This window comes from Aythya ferina (assembly GCF_964211825.1).
Source record: "Aythya ferina genome assembly, chromosome: 17".
Classification (NCBI taxonomy): domain Eukaryota; kingdom Metazoa; phylum Chordata; class Aves; order Anseriformes; family Anatidae; genus Aythya; species Aythya ferina.
The window spans coordinates 11514019-11538714 of record NC_140316.1 but is presented as its reverse complement, the minus strand read 5'-3'; the positions used below and the strand labels follow the sequence as shown (position 1 = coordinate 11538714).

The 24696-nt window shown below is 45.9% G+C and overlaps 1 long non-coding RNA gene across 2 annotated transcripts; it reads left to right on the top strand.

The window, feature by feature from the left end:
* The first annotated feature begins 5261 nt into the window (after nucleotides 1–5261).
* On the top strand, nucleotides 5262–14950 carry LOC311446179. Of its 2 annotated transcripts, none has more exons than XR_014698780.1 (3): nucleotides 5262–5378; nucleotides 5503–5643; nucleotides 14765–14950. It is a non-coding gene; the product is annotated as an uncharacterized lncRNA (long non-coding RNA). The 2 variants fall into 2 exon arrangements; XR_014698781.1 differs by lacking the exon at nucleotides 14765–14950 and adding an exon at nucleotides 9773–9874.
* The last annotated feature ends 9746 nt before the right edge of the window (nucleotides 14951–24696 follow it).

The following is a 24696-nucleotide window of genomic DNA, read 5'->3' as shown; positions in this document are numbered from 1 at the left end:
AGCTTCTGGGCTCTGCTCTTCCTTGGGAACACAACAACCTGTTCTTGGCCCTAAACGCCTCTAGAAAACAAGGGAGTCTTACAGTGACTTGCTGGTGTACTGTGTTGCATTCGCTTTGTGGAGTCTGTTTTGGAGGTACTAGACAGGGTTTGCTCTTATATCTCTAACACACACTTGCCTACTAGCACTGCCTGGAGCTCCTGCAGGGTCCCCAACACATACAGGCAATGTCTAACAAATTACCTCTCATGCTTCTTAGTCAGAGGGGTTTTGCATTTTGTTCTTTCCATTGATTACATTGCTCTTTACCTGTCCTGGTCATTAATCGTGGGTCTTCATTTTCAGCAACATCTAAAGACAGGTCATGAATAGAAAACTGCATCTTTTAACATTGATTTCTCTTTTAGGCCATATAATTTATGTCATTTCAAGAGGGCAAATACAATTTGGAAAACAAGCCAAAACAAATTAAACCAAACCTTTTTAATTCCTGTAAATATAATGATCAGGGTTACACATGCTTGTATTATGCATTTTGGAACTATGTGGGCTTACAATAGAGGCAGAGGCATTGTTCACCCAAGGCTTATCTCACACAGCAGAGAAATGTCTGACTTTTGATTTCAGGTGAAGGACACACTGCAGAACCAGATCAGTCTATCTATATCTGTTTGATTCATGAACGAAAGAAATATCTATTTGGGCTAAACTCATTGTGATGTTTGAGAAGAATCACAGAAATTTGGTTTTAAGCAGGTCCTCATTATTTTTGTAGAAGTATTGTCTTCTGTCTCGCAGTCTAGATTCACCACTGTGTAAAATGGGGTACCTGATTGAGCAAAATGGGGCATCTTTCTGCCCATAGGTCAGAAGTGGAAGGGAATTTTGAAGTCTATCACATCACAACACACCATAGTTTGCATTGTGTCTTATCTGGAGGAGCTGCAAAGGGTTTACCCTACAGGCTGAGGCAGGAGGCTGCTGAGAGCTGCCTCCCAGGACCTGCAGCGGACTCTCCCTTTACTGTAATGGGATATCAGACCTTTACATTGTAACATGTGCCAGTGTGTTTCATGCAAACTGGCTGTAAAGTTACTTCCAAAAAAAAATAAATAAATAAATAAATAAAAAGAACAATTATTATCTGGGGAGTTGCTGTTGCTGTGTATCCTTGAAAACATGACATGTGACGGCTACCTGCCAGGAAAGCTCAAAATTCACACGCACGTGGATAGGGAAGGGCTTTATTCTGTCCATATTACATAACTCAGAAATGTCATGGCTTCGCCTCTTTGCTGCTGTTGTTGCAAGGAATTGCAACAGGAGAAACTTTTGTCTGAGGAGGTGGGGTATGGTTTGTCCCACATGGACATGTGCTCAAGTGCCAGAGACTTTTTGAAGCTAAAAGGAATAAAAAATATTTAACCTACATTTATAATCAAACTCTAAACCCAGAGGGCTTTCCACAACCTTCAGTGAAAGGTCTAGCTAGGAGTGCTTTTCTTCTTATCATATTTGCTTTGTCATGGATTCAAGGTGGTATGAACTTGGAGGGGACAATTTACAATTCTGTTGCTGCAAAACACTTCATCAAGAGTGTCTGGAGGTGATGAATCCAGGCTTTGCACAGCTTGTTTTCTATCTGGCTCTATCCCCCCAACTCTGATATTAATGCTAATAGATTAGGGAGAGATTGAGCTGGATCAGATAAATATATTAACGCATCATCTGCATACAACATTAATGCAAAGCTCTCTGAGCCCTTATAATACTGGGATATTTTCATTTTGGCATGTATTAGATGCCAAACATCCAGTTGCAGAATCAACTGACAGGAAAGCAAGATGTTCTTTTATCACTTTTCTGCCCAGGGAAGCACCTGGATATGAGGCTCTTTGTCATGAGTTGGGAGAAATAAGTTAAAATAAAGACAGCACAACACCTGGGAGCTACCCAGATGTGGTAAATCCAGGATTCATGACATGTTACCAGCCAGAGGCTGAGTAGCCTCTTCAGTCCTAAGAGCCAGGACATGGTCTGTACAAATGGTGGGTACCCATTGCTCACGTGTATTGCATGGTTTCTGAAGCTTCATCAGGTCTTCCTGACCCAGTAGAACCTTCCTTCACTGGGAAGTTTCCAGGTAATTTCCTTCTGAGGTAAAATACTACTGAACCAAGTGGTGGTAAAAGAGGTGACTTTGCAGTGCTACTTGTTGGATAGATAACCCCCCAGATGATGGGAGGTACTGATGTCCACTGCTCAAGGAAGGATTAACTCGCCCTTACAGGACAGCCTGAGACCATGGCTTCTTGGGAGAAACTTGTAATTGCAGCTCTGCAATGAGGACTCAGTAAAAAATCATCTTATGGTACTTCTGGTACATTATGGGCCCTTGAGAGGCCTGGCAGGATGGAGATATGGTATTTGGTGGCTGAAGTGCCAACAATACATGCTTTCAGTAAATACTTACATTTCCCTAGCGTGACAAAAAAAACCACCACCAACAACAACAAAGAAAACATAACAAAAACACAACCAACAACAATTCTGCATAGCTGGAGCTGGCAGCAGGGCAGAGATGATGAAGCCCACTGTGTGTGAGCATGGTGCTGCTGGGCTCATGGTGCTGCTCCCTGGGTACTACCAACATCTCTCCTGTCTGTTGCTGAACAAGGCAGGCAGGTCCCTCTGCAACTGATTCCCCATGAATATCTGTGGGCATTTCACCCAGTCTCATCTAGATAAGGGTTTTGCCTTCAATTAAAAGAACAGGTAGAAATATCAAGTGTTAAGAAAACTGTGCACAGCTGAAACCAGGGACATCTGGGTGAATGAACACAGTTATAACACCTGGGGTATTAAAGTGAGGGAAGCCAGCTTGGGAAAGCAGAACCTGAGACCTGAAAAAAATGGTATGGCACAGGGGCACCCACCAAAGGCCCTGGTGCACTGATGGAGGGTGGACATGTTAGGTCTCAGCACCAGTCACAACCATCTCACTGTTCCTGACAATGCAGAAGATGGTGTGATCTAACTGCTAGAGGCACCTGTGGGTTTAAACTAGTCAGATTTGCTCTGGGCAGATGCATAAGACTCAATAGTCTTTCAGCAAGAGGGAGTTAATGATTTCTTCTCCTTTGCTTGGATTAACTGTCTTTCTCTGTCTGAAGTGCAAATGAAGCTGTCTTTCCAAACCAGGATAATTTGTGTTGAACTCAGTTGTCACAAGTCAATTATTGTCCACACAGTGGAAATCAGGGCCAGCTTGTTGGTAATGAAGGAAGGAAGGTGTTAGCTGTGCTGGGCAGCTGCCTGTCCCTGAGCCCTGTGGAAGAGGGAGCTGCCTTGGGTGAAGAGGGGTGGTTTCATGAGAGTGATACCCAGGCCCCTGTTGCAGTTTGCTACGTGCCAGGATGTTCCCCAGGGACTAGTCAACAAAGGTATTATGAAAAGTTTGGTTTAATTAACATGGACATTCACCCTGCCTTTTGCTGTCCCCCTTGCACTTTCCACATTGGCTATGAGCTCTGCTACTTGCTGCTTGCCAGCATTAGCACTGACACTGACCTGGGAAACAGCAGATGCACCACCTGTGTTGTGTGGCTATTGCTACCACATGCCTCATCACTTCTGCTGCTGAAGATATCATTTAAAATGTGTTTGATGTAACACTTCCCATTGACCTGACAGTGGTGAGATCTGGAGAGTTGCTGTGATGCAAACAGAACAGTTGAGAGTGTGATCAGGATGATGCTTGGCTTCACACAAATTTGAAGTGTTGTTCCTGAAAATTTGAGTTCTCTCAAGCAGGATATCAGAGGAACAGTGATCATTTTTGCCTGCTCTGCTGCTTAGACCTCAAAGCCAGACCAGGTGACCCACACCATCCCTCTGTCCCCTTGCTCTTCCACATACCAGTCACATCTCTGTGCATTAGCTGAACTTATTTTTTATTGCTAGTTCTACAAGAAAACCTCTCCAAGGGCTCTGGCAGTTAGAAAAGCATCTGCAGGAGTGATTTGTGGTGTTTCTGCTGATAGCTTAGAGGCTGGACAGACAGACTTCTGCTGATTTACACCCTGAGTTGATAGGGTTTTTCAGGCTATCACAGGTGTGATGTTTCAACAAAGATTGACTTGCTGATAACTGGTGTCACCAGTGAGAATACACTGCAAGAAGTTGAGCTCTCAATGCAGAGCTCATTTCACCAGTGCTGGTTGCACTGTATGTGTAAATCCATGGATGAGTGCTCTGATTTCTCAGGTTAAGGGATGTCACCTCCTTCCCTGGGACAGATTCTTGAGTAAGCCTTCAAAGAACTTCAGACCTTGTGAAGCTGTTAGCACAGAACCGTCACCCAAGAGTAGGAACTGCATCTGTTCATGAGAAAGCACCTTACACTGCTTGGTTTGTCACATCTCAATTTGCAGGTCATCTTTCCATAAGCTCTTTGTACACCTGCTCTTCAGAGAAAGGTGTTAGACAAAGCTATGTGGCTTAACTAGGCAATTAATTCTTCTCCTCTGCTCCTTGGCAACTGGGGGCAGAGGGCAACCTGTAAAAACAGTGATGGCTGGTGACATGATGTACTTGGAAGGTCTTTTCCAGTCCCTGCTTTGAGTTAGTACTTAAAGTATGTGACCAATGGAGGGAATAGATCATCCAGTGGTGCCATGGGCTCCATCTGGAGGATGTTTCCACACCTTTACAGATGAAGCAGAACATATACATGAAGAAAAGAAAGGAGCGAGGGTAGCTCTGTATCCTGTATGCTAGGGCACCTCTGAGGATGGCCATCAGCAAAGGCTCAGAAGCACTGATCCTGCTGAGCAGAAGGAGAACAGGCAGGGAACGCTCTCATGGGCCCATCCAGTCTATTCTGAAAATCTTGTAGGCTCATGGAGACCACCTTGGGGTAGTAAATCCCCTCTGAGTGTTCTCAGCTCAGCTGTGTGCCCTGTGGTGGTTCTTGACTACCTGGTGCAGAAATCCCTTTAACTGAGCTTCTCTTGGGGAGTGAGAGAAGAGAGCAGTTCAGATGGTTCAGTGACCTGGCAGTCTGCATCCTCATTTAGCTATCAAGATTAATTGGTTTCAGGTCCTACAGCCCTTCCTGGAGTCTTAGCACCCTGCTGATGTGAGCTGACTGTTAAACAGGGTGTGCTTGCAGTAAAACCAGGCATAATTTTGTAGCATCAACCAAGGACTAGGAGAATACCCATACCTATTTTTTCTCCATATCAAAGCATCTCAAGCCAAGAAAATATCCCTCAGAGTGCCCTGCCCTTTACATGGGAGTTGGACTTGCACAGAAATCTGCCAGGGACTCACAGCATGGGTGACCCTTTCTAGCGAAGTCTTCTCATCTGTATCTGGTACGAATCACTGCTCCCAAGGCTGCTGTCTTGAGCATGGCTGCAAGGGCAAGCTCCTTGGCATCTCCATCCCACCAGTGTCAGCAATATTTTTGGTTTGTCTGGTTCTGCCACCTTCAACCAGGTCTGGGTCCCAGAGGACATGGAGAGAGCATTGATAATCAGATGACAAAAATATGGATGCATGGGGAGAGACTGGAGAAGCTTCTGCTGCTGATTTTACTTAAAAGGAGATAAAGGGGATAAGAAGAGTCATCTACAGCAGGTGAGAGCTTTTTCAACTCCTATGCTAATGTGCTCTGGACAATGCCTTTTTCTACTCTAACAATTAACATCTTCTTACTAATGGGAGCCTGATGACTCATAAATCATCCTCTTAAATGGGTCACAAGACAATCTTTCCCTTGAAAGAGATAACAGCAAACTGTGGGGCAGGTTTTTGAGGAGGTCTTTGGCATGCCTGGCTTGGTTCCCCCAAGGGCAGGCTATCAGCTCTCTCTGAAACAGATCTGCAGTGTCACACCAGGGAGCACTCGGTCACACTCTGAGTGATTAGACAGCAGCAGCAGGCAGGTTGCAAAGAAACCAGAGGAATACCGTAGAGAATACGTTCATATAGGTGGGAATTCATGGTTAGGATGCTTTGAGAGGAGGTCATGAGGAAAACAGCTATCTCATGCCTACATGAGCAATTAGAGCAGAGACTGCACTCACTTCACAGAACACTGTAGTTACTGCTAATCAAATCAAGCTACATTGGCTCTCACTGGAATAATTGCCCATGGGAATTCAGAGCATGTCCGAGCATTCAGCTCATTAAGTGTGCAGGCTGCAGGCTGCTCCTCCACTTATAAACCAGCTTGGTTTCACAGAAATTCCCCCATGCACAGCCAGCATCTGCCTTGTGGGATGTCAACAGCACTCGTTGGCTGGTGGGACCCTGGGGTCTGCCCCAGAAGTCTTATTTCAATCAAAATAGGAAAGTGTCTTGACCACAGAGGGGGGCACACTGTTGTGTGTTCCTGGATTCAGGCCAGTGAGACATGTGACATGTGACACATTTGTCACGGTTGTGTCACTAGTCTAGAGTAGCAGTGAGCATGTCGGTTGGTGTGAAACCTGGCGTGGAGATGAACAGTTATGCAGCTGACTGCACAGATTTGTCTGTGAAACTGGGCAATGAGGACACTGACACGAGTAAGACCAATTGGCTAGATTAATTAGTAATAGGAAAGAGTAGACCTAAGAGGTTTGTACATCATCCAGCTTCCAGCCTTGGTGAGAACAGCTGTGTGAGTGACAGAATATGTTTAGAGCTTGTTAAATGTGTAAGCATCCCGTGAAGTCAAATAAAACATACAGTGCAATGCAGTGGGAATTAGGCTGTGTACAAGAAGCTGGAACTCATAGTCCTTGGCTTCTTAATCACAGATCAGCTGGGCCCTAAATGTTGTGCTTTGAGCAGCAGCCACAGTAACTGGGTGGTAGTTCTGTAACTGGGCTGAGTTTGCAAGTAATGAGGTCAAAGTCTCTGTCTCATAGGAGGCACAGAGTGTGGAGGACTGAAAAAACGTGTCCCCAGAATTTCAGGAGCAGAAATCAGTATTGCTTTCCTGCTTCCTCTGTCAGGATCCAGCTGATTATCTGCGCCATGTCCTGCACTTTTTTTTTTTTTTTTTTTTTTAAGGTGAGCATTGCAGCTTCTGAAACAGGCCCTGGAGTAAAGAATTGTCCCTGGAGAGCAACACAGTTTCCTGATCCAAGGCTGTTTTTTGCCAAGTGAATCCCCCCCTTCACTTTCGTCAGGCTGCCTCTCTTCTTGTGCAGCTATTTGCTTCTAGGTGGCAGGCTTCAAAGCAGATTGACTGCCAATGGCCACATTTTATGTATTTGTTTTACCTTTCTTGTTTCGGCTGGCAGTTGTTAAATACTAGGGGCTCTGAATGTCTACTCAGGTTCACCCCATTCAGTAAAGACAAAGACAAAACTCCATTTGCATCAAGGAGATTAATCAAGGCTAAATAAGTATGCCCTCACTAATGAGAGGTGAACTGCTGCTCTTGGAGGACACCTTTCCTCCAAATTACCTTTGTGCAAGTGGTGATTTTTTGGGTTGTATAATCCATTTGGAAGGAGCAGGTAACTAAGGATGGACCTCCCTATGGTGAGGCTCCAGCCTGAAAGCAGGAGGTCTGGTGTTGCCATTGACAGCTGTAGGGCTCCATGTAACCCCCCCGCTTCTGTATGTCAGCCCATCCCTGTTGGCTGTGTGCTCCCTGGGAGTCAGTCTCTCTCCTGAAGTCCATATTTATAATTCCAGTTGCGACTAGGTGCACAGGAAGATGCAGTACACAGGGTAAGAATGCCCACAGGGTCATGTCCTGTGGAAATCCATGCAAACACTCAACCATCTTTACTGGGAGACAAACAGCTCTCTGGTCCTTGTCCGCGCTCCACATCAGGGACTTGTTCCCCATAAGGGTCCCTTGGTGGATGATCTCCCATGATATGGTCAGACGGGGGAATATAGAGTCTCCAGAAGTCCTCTGGTGTGTGTCAAAGGCTGGTGTCAAGCCAGACAGTAGAAACTGGCTGCAGGTGACTGCTGCCACAGCTCTTCCTGCAAGAAGAAGTGCTGCTGGGAACACATGGCATGATCAGAGAGTGACTCAGCTCCAGAAAGACACTCTCAGGGGAGGTGGCTGGACACCTTCCTGGAGGATGTATGTTAGTCAGGGGAAAGCCTTTGGTCTCAAGGCAGGTGGTGCAATTATCTACCTTTTACCATGCAGGAAATCAGATGATTGAATGTTTCCTTCTACTTTTACCATCAATGATCAATAAATGATGCAATTGAAATATTCTCTCAGAGGATATATGACACTAGTTCCATGGTAAAAGAATAGCTTAAAACAACTTCCAAAATCCAATTTGTTTTATCAAAAGCAAGCAAGTTTTGAATTAAAAGATGATTCAAACCCAGGGAACTGTGCAAGTTGCTCACCATCCTCACCCATTTGCAGCAAGCACTGTGGTGCAGCTTATGCGTGAAAGGCACGCTCACCAGAGCTCCTTCGTCTTGCTCACTCAACTTAGTAGTCAGTTCTTGAATCACATAATAGCTCAGAGATTCATCTGGTGGCTGACCATGACTCACAGGCCTTAGAAGCTGCTTACATCTGCTGATACCTGCTAGAGTCATAGCATCAGCCGCACAATCCCAACCAATCCCTACACTTCATCCTCTGGGTTATCATTATAATTAGTGCTTCTGAAATAGTCCCAGCAGAGCTGATGGCGCAACACATATATAACTAAAAACAGTCAGGAGACTTTGCATACCATGTGCCTTCCTAGCAGTAATCAATGTCCTGATAAAAAATTTTTTGCCTGTTAGAAGCCTGAAAAATCTTTGCCTGTGGACTTCCTGTTTCTTATGGGCATTAGTTCCCCCTGATGAAAGAGCTGGAAGTGCTGGTGAGCATTTATATTCATCCATAGGCTTTCTGAGAATGTGAAGTTAAATTTAAATGACTGCCAGCAAAGGCCTGCTTTTAGTAGGAAGCCCTGAAAAACACTTGCCACAGGTTTCTTTCTGCATCACCAAGTCATGTTACACCTGATGCTCCCAGTGCCACTGAGCAGGATCCCATTAATCCCTGCTGAAGGTAGGAGAGCTTCAGTGGGGTGTCTGCAGTGACAATATTCTTTCCTCAGCTCATCTCTCCAAAATGTCATATCCAACCCTTCAGAGTGCTATTTGCACCCCACTGGGCCAACTGCACCCCAAAGCAACGTTATCACCAGACATGCGCTCCTTCCTGCTAGACAGCTTTGCCTGTCTGCTTGCCATTTCTCTGCTCTGAGCACTGCTCCCTAAGGATATATAACTGAGTTTTATAATGAAGCACCTCTCACCCAGCACATATTAAATAAATTTCAGTTGCCCTTTATTACACAATAATGATAGTAAGATTTAATTACCTCTGCACCCAATGGGGACATGAATTTTAACCAATATGACTAAATCTTCCCAATAGTATAATTGGAGTTGTCTGCAGCTGAGGGTCATTTTCAGTGCATTGGTGGGTGGCAACAGAAAAAATCCTTCCTAAGGAATGTGGATCCCAAACAGAAATTGTGGGCGGACTATGAGGCCAAAGCAGGTAGGGAGCAGTTGATCCAAGGAACCCAATTAAACGATGACACTTAGCGGAGTTTCAGGTCCATGTTAGAGGCTAAAGATGCAGGAAATCATGTGAAAATCCAAGAGCTGATAGTGAACAACCAAGCTAGAGCTTTTGCACTGTGCTTGAGGTGTGGCAACAGGCCTGTGCTTCTCTTTTCACATTTACCATCATTTTCCGTAATTTAAAATAGATTTTTTTTTCCAGAATAAAGAAAACAGAGTACACACATTCTCTGAATGACTGTTTCTGTGACGTCTTTTGATCTATGCTGAAAATTGTGTGACCCAGATACATCCTAGGCACCGGCAGCTCGTACTGTGCTTTCACAGTGCAAGGAGAAATGAGGTCTCCGTGAGCAGGGGCAGCGGGCAGAGCTGGAGTCCCCCACGCATGAGCCCTCCTCCAGCAGCAGTGCTCCTGCCCTGGCCACAGCCTCCTGGCATTACTCAGTGGAGAGGAGCGGTAAGGGCTGGGGATGGATTTAGGACTCTGTACTATGGAGCCACAAATTGCCCCTATCCCTTTGGAGAGGCTCAATTTAAGCATTTTCTGCCCAGAGCACTCTCCACAATTTTGCAGTATTGGTATAACGAAGAATTAATGTAAGACTTGTGCCAAACCTTTCAGATCCTGTGGTTTTCTCTGTGGTTGATCACTGAAATGCAACACAAGCTGGCTGAGCTCAGCTATATTCACACCAGCCTTTTTGTTTGCCCTGTTTTGGGGTCCTTCTTCCACTTGTGCCCACCTCATCCATCCTGCCTTGATCTCCTTTGTCCACATTTGTCCTGGTGTTTTTTTTCCAGGGGCACATACCCCTCTCTTCTGTCTCCAGTTTTGTCAAGTATCATGGGATGACACAGGGCTGTGAGCTCTCACGGACCTGAAACACTGCAGCACCCTAGGGACACCTGTCCCAGCTTTCAGCCTTTGATATGTTTGTGTGCCAGTGCTTGCAGGTCATGCTTGGTTGCTGTTGTCCACAAGACTTCCCCTCCAGATCCCTCAAAGGATTTCTGAGGAAGGTAAAATCAGCTTATTGTACTGGTAAACAAAAAGACAAGGCCAAAAGAAGAGGGTTGGCAGGCTGGTGTCGTATTTCTGCTTGTCAGCTTTGTGTGATGAGCTGCTTGTGGGTCTCCCATATGGAAACAAGTATTTTTCTGATCAAACATCCAAACTAGTCTTGAGAGGAGTCAGTGAGGCCATTTTAAAGCCTACACTGAGGCTCACAACTGGCAATGTAGAGGGCAAACGAAGGCATGAAGTCCTGGCAAAGATACCCTGTAAATCATGTGCTGCCTTTTACTTTCTCTTTCAGTATTTTGGGAGGCAGAACATATTCTGGAAGCCATAAAGCCCTTCCAGTGGTGCACTGGCAACTGCCACCCCTCTGTAACAACCCTGGGTGACCTGCATGGCAGGAGCCACTGGGGGATAAACTCATGCTTGTCTATTTAGGAAGCATTGATTTAGATGGATGATGATGGGATTCAAGCAGGGCAGGACTGTGCCATTTGTGGGATATCTGCAGAAGGAGCTACTGATTTGGTTCACAGCTTTTGAGAACTATTCTTATTAGGCAGCAGTGGGAAATACCCATGTTTTGTGGGCAAATCTGGCCTGCCTAGCACCATAGCAACATCAAATGTTCTTGGTGCATGTTCACCCCAGATATATTTGGGACACCCTGCACAGCCCAGACACGCTGATCACAAGCCAGCTGGTGATTCTCCTCCTGAATGCATCAGCTGCTGCTTCTCTGGTGACTACATCTGTCTCTGTGTGTATTTCTCCCTGCAGCCTTCACTGTTTGGCCAACGACTGCACAGCACCAAGTCAGTGCAAGTCTTGTAAACAACCCTGAATGTATTAAAACAAGGACAATGCCCCATTATTTCCTGTCCCTGCAACTGCTGCATAATTACACCTGAACTTCTGAAGTTTCTCCAATTTCTCCAAAATTAATGAGATAACAGCCACCCCACAGATTATAATAAACCTTTAGGCTGTGAAATAACTTATTCCTGGCTAATTACTGTAGGACTGATTAGATGGAAACTTGCCGTAGCCGGGCTATTCATGGGGCAAGCTCTGCTGCAGGATGGCTCATCACTAAGCAGCATTTCTCCATCTTCTCCCTGTGGCCTGCTTGTCCCCTGCCTGTCCCACCCTGCTTGGTTTTCTTTCTGAGCAAAGGCAAGGCAGAATCTGGGCATGGGATTAGGAAGAGCCCGGTCTAACAGCATCCACAGCATCATGAGGTCCAAATATTTTTTTTCAAAGCAAGCATGATTCAGTCACTAGAGCCCACAGTTGCTGGAAGACAGCAAGCCCCATGAAGAAAACTCTCCTGTGACAGCAGAACTGAGGACACTGGGGGTGCCTGTGGCTCTGCCCACTCCCCTGCAGCAGTGACAGTGACACTTGTGGCTGTTGATCTGCAGTGTTATAGGGATTAAAATTTCCAGGTGTTCTTGGCATGTATTTCTGACCCATGGTGTGGAAGTACATCGTTGGCACTAAACCTGCACAATTGGAGTGGTCCGGGTGGCACAGGACAAGGATGTTCTGGAAAAAAAAAGAAAAAAGCACAAAGCAGGAGAATTAGAGAGGAAATGAAAAAAGGAAGAATTGTAGATGAACAGCAGATAAAAGCCCTTGAGCTGAGTAGGGTGCAGTGGGCTATGGAAGAACCCTGTGGAGAAGAAGCCTGCTAGCTCTGCTAGCCAGGAAGATGCTTATTTTAGATGATACAGCATTGCCAGGGAAATGCCTGCTCTTCCCTAGGCAGCAGGAGGAGCTGCTCCATCCTCACTGTTTCACAAAGGTCCTGAATACCTTCAAAGAGCTGTGTCCCCAGGTGCAGCAACTTATATATTGGAGCAGGAGAATCGAGGGTAATTTAGGAGCTCTCTGCCACTGCCCTCAGCAGCAATGCCAGCAAAAGATGGGAAAGTCAGTATTTGTGGGCTGAAAAGCTCTTTCCAAATCTAATGAGGATTTTTGAGATTTTTTTAATGTTCAGGCATTTCCTCAGTGAAAACATTCCTAGTTGAAAATGACATTCAGTGCTCTGGCAGCTCTATCTCCTCTAGCACTCAGGCAGCTGGAAAGGCAAGATGAGCAACACCAGCCTGCTCAGGGGCCTGGAGCAGGAGACACGCAGCTTTGCTCCCTTGTCCCTACTCCATTTCCTCCAGTCATTGCTCTTCTAAGGCAGCTGGGCTGGCTGTGATCACCAGGCTCTATGGCTTGGGGTGGGAACAAGCATTTTAATGTTTTGTTGCAGTAAGAGAATACAGACCTTTTTATTTACCTGTAGGAAATTTATCTTGTATTTATGTTTTAGGAAATGACAGTTCTGACTCACATTGGGCTGGGAACATCCCTGATGACCCTGGCTCTGCATGGACAGTCTCAAATTGTTTGCCTGTTGTGCTCAGGGTCACAATGAGAAATTACGGAACAGGGGTTTGGTTCATTTGTAATATTAGCTCATATTGGAACCTCTTCAGGACAATGCTTTCTGTTAAACCATGGTGATTCACTGAGCCAAGCCTGAAGATGGCCTGAAGAATGAAGCCAGACAAAAATGAATCTCTCGAGACCCCTAGACTAAGAGAGGCTTCTTAATGTGAAAGACCAAAGCCAAGGGCTGATGCAGATACTGCAGAAGGTAAAGGAATAAATAAGGAAACACAGAGCTGAGAAGCAATGTCTTTGTATCAGCCATCCTGGTGGAAATTTGTGTTTCCCTGTGGGATAAGACCTCACTTGCAGTGGTTACTCATACATGTAGTTCAAGGACTCCTATCCTGCTCCCCAGTTCCTGTGTGGCCCTATGGCTGACCACTACAATTTTAAACCTGTCCTTCTTGGGTTTGGTCTAACCAGCCTGTCAAGAGTATTTCTAAAAGGGAATGTAAAAGTCATCATAGAATGGCTTGGCATGGAAGGGACCTTAAAAATCACCCAGTTCCAACGCCCCTGCCATGGGCAGGATGCCACCCACTAGATCAGGTTGCCCAGGGCCTCCTCCAAACAGTCCCTGAACACCTCCAGGAATGGGGCATCCACAACCTCTCTGGGCAACCTGTTCCAGTGCCTCACACCCCCCGAGGGAAGAATTTCCTCCTAACCTCTAACCTATATCTCCCCCCTTTTGGTTTAAAATTGCTCCCCCTTTTCCTGTCATAGGTCCTGGCTGTACTGTGCTGTCCTACTTCCAAGTTGTTTGCAGACACTCATAACAAGGGCACTGGGGTTCCTCTGATCTCCCTTCTTTTGACCCTGTTCATGTGCAGGCATTTTTAGGACGGCTGCTCCTTTTCCAGGCAGGTTCTTGCAGCTCAGCAGCACACTTGGCTGTTAATTGCTTAAGATGAGGAGCAACGATTTTAGAGCTGTGAAACTGTCATGTTTGCAGGAAATTGGGATGTGCTAGATATGAGCGGAGAAATTGTCTTCAGGGTCTCACCTCAGAGGAAGTGTCCCATTTCTCCAAGAAGGGGATTGAACTGGCCCCAGCCATTCAAAACCCAGTTGTGCATGTTTCTTTCTTTTACCAGCCTAGGAGGGTGTATTGAAGACTGGTAACTGAGGTGTTGAAGGATCCCACTCTGGTCAGTAGTTCTCAGTGTCAGGACTTCTGCAGCAGGGGATAGAAGGCCCCACAGGAGTCTGCTCGTCTTGGTAATCTCACCCTAGAAACTACCCAGCAGACCTGCTAGCCTCATGGGCTTACAGGAATTCAGACAAGAACCAAATTGATAATCATTTAAGGTTTCAGGTTCAGTGACACTGAACAAACTTTCTGAATGATATTTTCATTTGAAAAATGGCAATTAAGCAGTAGATCAGCAAACACTACTCCTGCTTCAAATTGTTTGCCATTGTTTTTGTGACTGTTCTTATGGAGATACATATCAGAGTGGTGTTCAAGTGAATTTTTTGGTAAATATTCTGAAAATTTTTGGTAAGGCATTTATTACAAATATCATCATATCATCAGATATCTTTGTAGACTGGTAAGTTTTAAAAACCTACACCAAATCACCATTTCATTTTTTTCATAACTTATTTTTTTCCGTGTTTTTAGCGAGTACCAAAGATGAAAGCTGAAGGTCAAGTAGTGACAGGAAGTTTTTTGTTGGGCTGTCTTGCTCAGCTGTCTTCTCGTTGTTGCTTGTACAGAAGTTTGTGCTGGAAGGAGACGCACCAGAGGCAGGTCAGGGCCCTGAGTGCACTGATGGGCTGTCATCACAACGACCAGGCTGCAACCAGCTTTCTGCAACCCCTTCTGCAACCACATCCCTCTGCCCTAGGGGGTTAGCTGCCACCCCATCACCACACTGCTCTGCATGTCAGACGTGAAAAGTCCCTGAGGAATCCTTGCAAAGAAAAAAGCAACTGAAGGCATCTCCTGAAACTGCAGCATGAGATAATTGTGCCAGGCTGGTGTGTTGTGCTTGGCATTAGGGCACCCTGCCTGGGAACATGTGAAGCTTGGGGATTTTTTTTTTTTTTTTCTGAAGAGAAGGAGAGTTTAACAACAACAACATCTTCCCAGAGTGCTATTGGATATGTTTCAATGTTGTTAGGGACACCTGACCTGCAAAAGAAATTTAAGAAAGAACTATCATACATGTGTTTGCAAAATGTAGGATGCTGAAGTGGCTGAAGTCAGTGTAGGAAATCCCCCTGTGGGAGGGCATTGGAGGCCCCGAATTTCAGAATGCCATGGTAGAACAAGTAGACCCAAAGGGCCCATTCCAGAAAGGAAAACAAGCTCCTGATAGCAGGACACAGTGTTCATACTCCAGTTCTCATTCCAGGAGCAGTGCTTGCAGCCTGCTGTGACTACAGTTACATGACCTATGCTTTGCAGAGCATTTGCATGGCTGCATCCTGCTTAGACTTCTCCTGGGGAATCAGCCACAGCTACTGCTGCTTCTCTGATTCACCAGGGCCCTCTGGACTTTCCCTAGTACAATGAGAAGCTGTGTTTTGCCTGAAGTCTTATTTTTGCTGTATCAGCTTAATAAAAGGCAGAAACCACTTCTTTATGTGAAGGCCTGAAAACTTTATTTGATCCTTTCCTACCTGACTCTTAGGGTAAGGCTATCTGATTGTCTGGCTTTTCATTATGTTATCTCCCTGGATTTTATTTCTCATTCCAGCAAGAATGTCTAAACTATATTCTTTGGACAATAAATGCTAGTAGAATTAGTCCTCTCTTCACAGTGCTCATTTTGAAGCACTTTTTAAGGGGAGTTTGTCCTTGTTGTTTGAAGCTCCTTCTTTTCCTTGTCATTTTCAGGACGATCCCTGAAAAGAACACATGCAGCCTTATTTCAGAAACTCAATTTGAAACCTTGGCAAGAACATTTTCACCAGGTGCTTTGCTCTTGAAGCTCCACAGTTTTCACTTCACTCCACATCAGCAACACCTTTGCCTTCACTGGGACTCGTGGCAAAGGGCCCAAAGCTTGTGTTCCTCAAGACAGGAGCAGTTTCCATCCACTCACCAAACTGCAGTGAGATTTTCCTCTCACTCCCAAAATGACAGTTGAAATAGGCAGGAGAGACTGTACCAAGAAGAAAGCCATATTACAGAAAAGCAATGAGTGCAGCAGTCCTCAGACAGGTGGCTGATGGGTTTGGGCAGTTTTTTGTTGTTGTTTTTGTTTATTTGTTTGTTTTTTCTCCTTTTTTTTTTTTTTTTAGTCATAGCTTACAAAAAGGTGGTAGAAAACTAAAGGCATTTGTACAGGTGGAATATCTTTTGTAGCATATGGATAAAACACCATGCTTTTAGGATTTATATCTTCTGTATAAATTTGGCATCATTGTGCCCTAGGAGTTAAATTGGCATTTAAAAGTGCTCCTCAGATCCAGTATTCTCAAGACAAGGACTTCTTCTCTGGGACACTTTGTGTCCCCCACAGCTGTCAGAACCTCCCTGTGCTCCCGCTCCAGCCTCCCAGCAAAACAGTGGGTGTGCAGGATTATCCAGTTTCCCTGTGTTTGTTCTCACAGGCTTGAAAGGGAAAGGATGGATTTTACTTTCTGTGTTGTGCCCTGCACGGTAACAGGCCTCCTTGCAAAGGAGGTACTCACCTGGGTAACTCAGGAATACAGACCCAGGGAAGTTCCCAGACTTGTTAGGTGGGATCCAGGAGGTGACACAGCATGCTTTAAATCATACCTTTATTCAGGACAGGAAAAGCTCTTGGCAGGAGGTAGGATTCTTCTTATTCCACGGCTTTAGTATAGGGCTGCTTCACATCTTTTAAGCTCCACCTCAAATGTTACCATAACCAAATGGTTCCAGAGGGCACTTGGACACCAGGAGCCTAAGGATGGACCTTGCCAATTGCCCCTGACAGAGCAGTGAGGGGCTCAAGCCTGAGGAAAGTGATGAACATTCTCCATTTTAGCAGCTGTCTCCCACAGCATCACTCATGGCGTGTAAGGGTGCAATGTGGCAGAGGAGCAGTGCTAGCTCTCCCTGCCACCACATGCATGTAAGGAACAGAGGAGCAATGAGGCTGTACTCTCCCAAAGTGGAAAACTGACTTCCCCCTGGGCTGTGGCTTCAATTTCAGGCCACCTCTTAGTTTTCCTTTTTGGAAAAACAAAACAACAACAACAAAAAACTTTGATTTATGTGCTAGACCTCAACTTTAATCACAGGCTGTGGGCATGGATCCTGAGCAATGCACTGATGCTCTATCATGCTGCCGTCCTGCTCAGCAGAGAGCCACTCTGTCCTGTGGGAACACGTGCTAAGCCATGGAGTTATTACCATGCTCCCTCTGCCCAGGCTGAGAAATACAGAAATAACATGTGATTCTGGTCATTTGTTCAGAGAGCCGCCTTGTGCAGCAGCTATCCCCCTACTCAACAATGCTCAGGTTTCCTGAGGTGGATGGAGACCCTGTGCTCCCTGCTGAGTGCAAATCCATCTCCCTGTGGGAGGCTTGACTGACACATTACTTGCTTTGCCACCATCTTCTCCTGTGGAAAATGGGACCTCCACAGGGAAGTGCCCCCATTTATCCCCAGGGTGAAACCAGGTAGGGGCTGGGCAAACCAAGCACAGGATCCAGTCAGCACTTCATCTGACCAGCTGGGTGGGGGATGTCTGCTAAATAGAGCCACAAAACTTTTGCACTTTATTTATTTATTTATTTTATTTAAGAGTGTCCCAGGGAGTTCCAGGGAGTCCTACAGCCATCACTGTTTTTTCTTTGGAAACATCTTCAGTCACAGCACAGATGAGCAGGGTCACATCCCTTTTGGGACAGAAGGCTCATCTCTGCTGGGTTAGTTTTTTGCCAGATCCATTCCCTGCTCAGGTTCCTGCCACAAACAAATGAGTATATGTGCCACAGGGAAGGTGAAAGTAGGATCTGCCCACATAGGAGAATGGCAGGCATCCAGAAGTGCATGCCTACACTGGCTTAAAGTGCACGTGGATCCATTCCTAGGAAGGACCAACTGCCCTTTGCAAGAAGATTAACAGGCCTGCTCAGCCCAGGTCAGACCCTGATCCTGCTACTGCAGGCACAGAAGGCTTTATCCCATCATCAGGGTGAACCAGTGCTCTCTCCTGTGCCAGGGTCCCAGACAGGCCCAGGAGGGATGTCAGGAAGCACAGTCCACTCCAATTCCACTCAATGCTGACTCCCTCTATAGGGGTCACCAGGTGGTGTTTTTCCTTGGAAGTCACAAAGCCATTACATTTAACTAAGTGATAATGAATGTCTGAGTCTTGGAAAGCCTTAGGAGGGCAGCCCTGCAGGATACAGCATCAAGAGAGATGACACACCTCAGTGCATGTGAAGGACTTTCTGTGCTGCTTGTTACTGACAATTCAGACTTCAGGAGGGATCACTACAACCACTAGCCCAACCTCTTGCTGAATACAGGCCAGAGGAGCCCAGCCCACGTTGCTGCAACTGGGTCTTACCCAAGCTGACGAGAAAGTGCAGACTTTTCTGAGATGTGCAAACTTAATTTATGAATGCCAATTAATGGGAATTTTAATGTGACCATTGGCAACCAGTCCCAAATCGTCCACTTTCCTCATTGTTATAAATTTTCTCCTTGTGTTCAACTTGTTCTTTCAAGCTCCATGCTACAGCCATCAGATCTTGTTCCGACTTTTCCTTTTGATTTAAAGCAGGAAATCTCCTTTTTTTACTTCTCTCAGAGCTTCTCAGTTAAAAGACTTAATCGAATTAGCAGGTGGCTTCTTCTGAGCTCAACATACTTTGAAATAACAATTAAAGAATTGGTGGCCGGGTATGCAACCGCACTGCCCTCCTCACTGAGCGTGGTGCCCCAGCCCATTGTGAGGGCTGTGAGCCCTTTGTCATACTTGCTGGGTTCCCAGTGCAGCTTTACTTTGTTCACCATTACTTTCTGGGTCCAGATGTCCAGTCCATTTTTAACCCAGCAGAGTATACCTCTCCAGGCCATGGGCTGCCAACTTCTTCAGGAGAATGAGCAACACCTTGTGCCAGGCACCAGCAGATGGGCTGTGTCAATCCTCTTTCAACCTGACCCTGCAAATTTAAGCTGCTTTACCTGGGGACATGCAGCCCTGGGACATCCAGTGGTCCTCCTGACTTCTTTCACCTTTGGAAATGAGTGATGATGTTCCTGTCTAGAGCTCATCAGCACTTGCTACTCTGCAGATGTGCATCTTCTTGGTGACCAGAGCACTATGCTGACCAGAGCCAGTGCCCAGGTACCTTTCTCTTTCTTGGTGCAAGAAACATTACATGGGCTCAGCTATGTGAGTATTGCTTCTATGCTTCTTCGTGGATGTTCAGATTTGAATTTGCATTTTCAAGCACTTAAGTTCCACACCTCTGCCTCTTATGTGGTAAGTGCATGCCCGTGGATGAAAGCATGTGGGATAACAACTGTGCACATTTCATGCTGGGAGAAAGGCAGCATGTTCATCATCTTAAGTGCTGCTTAGTATTTGTGAGATGCTCTGACCTGCCAAGAGAAAATCCTACTGCTTGGGGAGAATGTGGATAAATCCCTGTGGCTTATGCATCATTGCTGGAGGTTATCCAGCAGTCCTAGCAAGCACAACAAGCAAGTCAGGAAAAGGGCTTCCTGGTGAGTTCCCAGGTGTATTTCCACGAAATCAATTATATCCTCTGTTTGAGAGAGGGAAGAAAAGCAAGGAAGAGCCCCTTCCCCCTGCATGTCAACTGTAAGCTGTATCACCCTCAGAGCAACATGGTAGGTCTTGTTCTTTTCAAGTCACTGTCCTCATCCTGCACAATGAGATATTCCATGCAGTGGGTGGGCATTTTCTCAGCTGGCACAAGTGTTTTGATGATGCGACAGAAAGGAAATGTTTTGGGGACCAGAAAGGACACAGTAAAAGTATGTTGCAACTCAGAAAGCCACCAAGTTAAGTATAACCAAGCCAGAAGTAAAGACCCACCCATGGGGACACACTGGGAAGGGAAAGAATTGTTTATATGATTTTTTATTTCTGTTCCATCTGGCCTAGCAACTCCGAGTTCCTCCTCTTTTAGAAATGCATTATTCAAGTTTATATTCTAATAAAACCTGGATTTGAAGTTTAAAAGCCCTCTCTGTCTTTGAAGAGAGTTCCCTGGAAGGAAAAGATGTGGGCAGATTTAATTCCTTGCTCCAGCTGGCTCATGGCTCCAATTTGAGGAGTCCATGTGCTCTGCAGAAGCAGGGGAGCACAACACTGTTCCAATGCGGCCACGTTTCAGGTTCCTGCAAGGCTCCCTTGAGAAGGAAAGGCTGGAGCAGGAGTGTGGGGTGGAAGCAATGTGCAGATGTACCTGCCTGGCACAGATTGAGGAGAGAGAGGATAAGGAAGCAGCTGCCGGGAGTGTGATACTCAGGGTTATGAGGGGTCTGCGAGGCTGCGCTGGCTCAGATGAGCTTCTTGATTACTGCACTGTGTTCTCATCAGGAGAGAAGAGGGTTTGATCAAAGGAAGATTACCTCCAAAGGGGAAGAGGAGGTTTCATTAGAGGGGCTTAGATGATGTGAAGTAACTTAACTCATCTTCTGAACAGCTCAGCTTAACTCTTCGGGAAGGGCTGCTCTCCACCCCTGCCTGTTGCAGCCAGCAGCTCTCTGTGCAGGCAGATCCCTGAAGGAGGTCCTGAAACTCAGAATTGCTCCAGGACTGACACTTGTCCCCACATGTCTGGCCTCCCCTTGCAATATGCACAGACTCTGTATCTTCCTACAGTGATTTACCTGGGCAAGAAACCTCTTCTGAATCTAACTCCAAATGTTAGAGGTAGAATGGGAAAACGGGAATTAAAAGAAAGATGGAGAGAGATTTTTACCAGGGTCTGTAGTGATAGGATAAGATGGAATGGTTTTAAACTAACAGGGTAGATTTACATTAGACATAAGGAAGAAAATCTTTACTTAGTGGGTGGTGAGGCATTGGAGCAGGTTGGAAGCAGTGGGTGCCCCATCCCTGGCAGTGCCCAAGGCCAGGTTAGATGGGGCTTTGAGCACCTTCATCTGGTGGGAGGTGTCCCTGCCCATGGCAGGGGGTTGGAACTGGGTGGCCTTTAAGGTTCCTTCCACCCTAAACATTTCTATGATTCTATGATCCTGTGCACTTACCAGTCCAAAACCTGCACAGTGTGTGCAGTGCACATCTGACTGCTGCTGAGGTTTGGCTGAAGTGGTGAGGCATCTCTCTGGAGAAGGATATATTATTCTCTTACTTCTTGTCCTCTTGGTACATAAGCCTGAAGTATGCCTGCACAAATTGTTCATTTTTAAGCCATCATTTCCAAAAAGATCTAATAACTCTCGTTGGCTTTGACTCTGCAGCCTATCATGTTTAAAAATGTAAATAGTTGGCTAGGTTTCACCTGTCCAAACATAGCTGTGTGCAAAGTAGACGCATCCTATCTTCTCTTGCTCCCCAGAGCTTGTTGTATTGGATGCTTTTGCATTTGTTGGAGACAAATTGGCACGTCTAGGGAACAGGGAATCTCCTACTATGAGAGGTGTCTGAAGTAATGCAGCCGGGCTGCTCCCAGGAGCACCATCTCTCCCTGCTGACAACTGGAGTCCAAACAAGTTGCTCTGAGGAGACAGGAAAGAGGATAGTCTGGTGTTTGCTCTGGGCATCATGTCAAGTTTGCAATTGCAAAGTGCAAGTTATGAAGCCATAGGAAAATGTGAAGCAGTCCTAGACTAGGCCTGACAGCAAAACTTCTCTGTCTCCTCTGAGATTGCTCACTCGGGGTCCCTGAGGTATGTACCAGGCACGAGGGCTGGGCAGCACCCCACATGAAACTTCATCCTTCTGAGCAATATGTCCAGAGTGGGATCCACAGTGAACCAGGGGGGCAGGGATTTGGCTTCCCTGAGCAGCTCAGCCCCTTCACCTTTCCTCTCCATTCAGAGCAGACCCTGTCTCCTCCTCCATGATTTCTTTTATTTATAAACCTGGTTCAAATTGCTGCACAGACAAAAACATACCAATACCTCATCTTGTGGAAGCAATACCTTTGCTGTTCAGAGGGCTCTGGGCCTGTTTCCTTACACTGCAAACCATAAAAGTACCTGCTGTGAACATGTCCTGTGAAGCAAACAGCTTTAATTTGAATGTACAGAGTATCTTTTGCAGTACTGTCAGCACTGGGGCAGATTTGGTAATAAAAACCTTTGTCCAGGCCACCTCTGGCTTTAAGCATGCAGATCTTTTATGTTCTGCTTTGGAAGAGATCTCAAGGCTACATCCTCATGCATATACACAGGTGAGATGAGGAAAGGGCTCAGGACATGCTGAATTATCGTATTCCTTAGTATCTGAGGTTTTCACTCTGTGGTGTGAATAACACCCTCTGTGATGTCCTATATGGGGAATTCCATGGCTCCATATAAGTTTGGCTGACTTTAACTCCTCTGCAGATGCATGGTAAGCAGTCAAGACAAGACAAGGGTTTTCCTGGGAAAGGCAGGCTGTGTGAAGATCTGAGCTGCCAAAAGTTGTGATCTCTGCTCTGAGATCACAGAGGGCAAAGTAAGAAAATTGTCAACGGAAACCAATGCACAGACTGACATGTCATAAGAAAGGCATGCCACAAGGTGAATTGTTGGACAAAACGTGGATGTTTGTTGGATGTTTGAAGGGTTCTTTTAAAAGAGACATAATGAAAGATCCTGGTGCCAAGATAATTGACACAGGTGTTACCAGTTTGGCCTTCCACTGCTGGGGTGAAGGAATCCATCCTTCCATCAAACAGCTCCTGAGAAACCTTGCCAGAAATAATAAGTTCAGTCTTCCCCTGTGTACCCTTACGACCCTGGGAGGGTGCACCCTTGTGCCCATCTTCTCCCCTTTCTCTTCTCTGTGTTTTTCTTTCGCTGCTCTGATTCCTCACACTATTATCTTTTCCTTATTTCCTTCTGTGTAGCAAGAGGTTGTCTTACCTTGTAATTGCATCCTTTGCAGGACTGCTGGAAGCACTCAACTGACAAGGCAGCTGAAAGGGTTAAGAAACTTCATGGGTGATGTAAGACTGCCAGGTCTCTGAAGAATGGGTTGTTTTAGGTACTGAAGTTGTGTTCCTCCAGCACTGACTTGCAATATGATCTCTCACCAGAGACATATTTTCCCTTTTGCTGTTCTTTTTGGCCATGTTAATGTATTTTGAGCCTTGTTTTTCCCTACAGAAAGCAGTATTAACTTCCAGCAATGACAGCACCTTAACCTAGCATCATTCAATTGATTTATTCCTGCACCCCAGAAAGCACAGTTATTACTTTCCTTAGTAACGTCAAAGAGGCTCTCAGACAAGAGACCTTTCTCTATTAAGGTTTTCCTATTGCTAAAGAAAAGTGAGTAAGGGATGCTGTTAAAATGCAAGTCTTACACTACAAATGATTTAAATCCTCTCCCGTTCCCTCCCCCCCCCCCCAAATTCCTACCTAAAGTTTACAGTCTCGTGAGTGAGCTCATTGCCCTAAAAATGAGTATACTAAGAATTTTGGTTCAGAGAGCCCCAACCAAAGCCAAACCATCAGATCAGCTGAGAAAGGGACAAGACCCATACAAAACATTGCATGGAAGATCACTGGATGAAGTTAAGGGACCGGGGCTCATTGGGCTTCCCACCACTGAGCTCCAGCTGCCTTCTGCACCAAGCCTTTCCATTTTTGTATAGAGCAGCCCTTGAACAGACAACAAAGCTCACTCCTAGCACTGGCTTCTGTCTTCTTCACCCTAGCCTGGGCTAGCAGGACTGTTTGATTTCTCTCATACTGGGTGCTTATTGAGTCCTGCAAACATATCCTCTAGAAATTGTAATGTATGAGCAGCCCTGCCAGAGATCAGTTACTGCATTCACATTGGTAATCTCACAGACCGAGTGCAGCGCTGGTGTCTTTTGTGTGCGAATCTCCTCGAAAGATGAAAAGCCAGAGGACGGGGATTTATTAAACGAGCAACGGATAAGGGCTTCAGATTGATCTGTCACCAGCAGGAGTGAAATTGATAGAAGTGGCTGTGCTGTACCAGGGAGAGGATTGCGCTGCCTTTTCTACATCCTCTGGTTCTGCTGCAGCTCTTTCCCTCAGGCACCTCCTGTCTCATCCAGCAAGGCCAGGACCAATCCCCCTGTTTAGTGGGGACTACGGGAAAGAAGGAGCCCAAAGAGAGGGCAGAGCCTTCTGATAAACATCTTGGCTTTCCTTTCATCCCCACAAATACATAACTATGAATTGAATGGTTCATGCCTTCTGTCTTGGGACGAATGTGATGATCACAGACCACAGAAGAGCAGCCTGTTATTGCAACGTGCCCATGCTCTCACACACTGCCACTACCGCCTTCTGCTTGTACCTTTGACTCTGCCACTACAGGGGTTGGATCTTCAGTTCTCCACAGACAGCACACAAGTCTCAGCGGTGTGTGGCCAGATACGCAGACAGAAGAAACCTTCAGCTTGCTTTCTTTCTGAGGGGTTGCCCATTTTTCCCTAGGAAGTGATGCTATCACACATTTCTCACACTGGATTGGTGCCTAGCCTTGGAGGTCTTTGGTACAGCTCAGTTGTTTCCTTTCCTTCAGCAGGTCT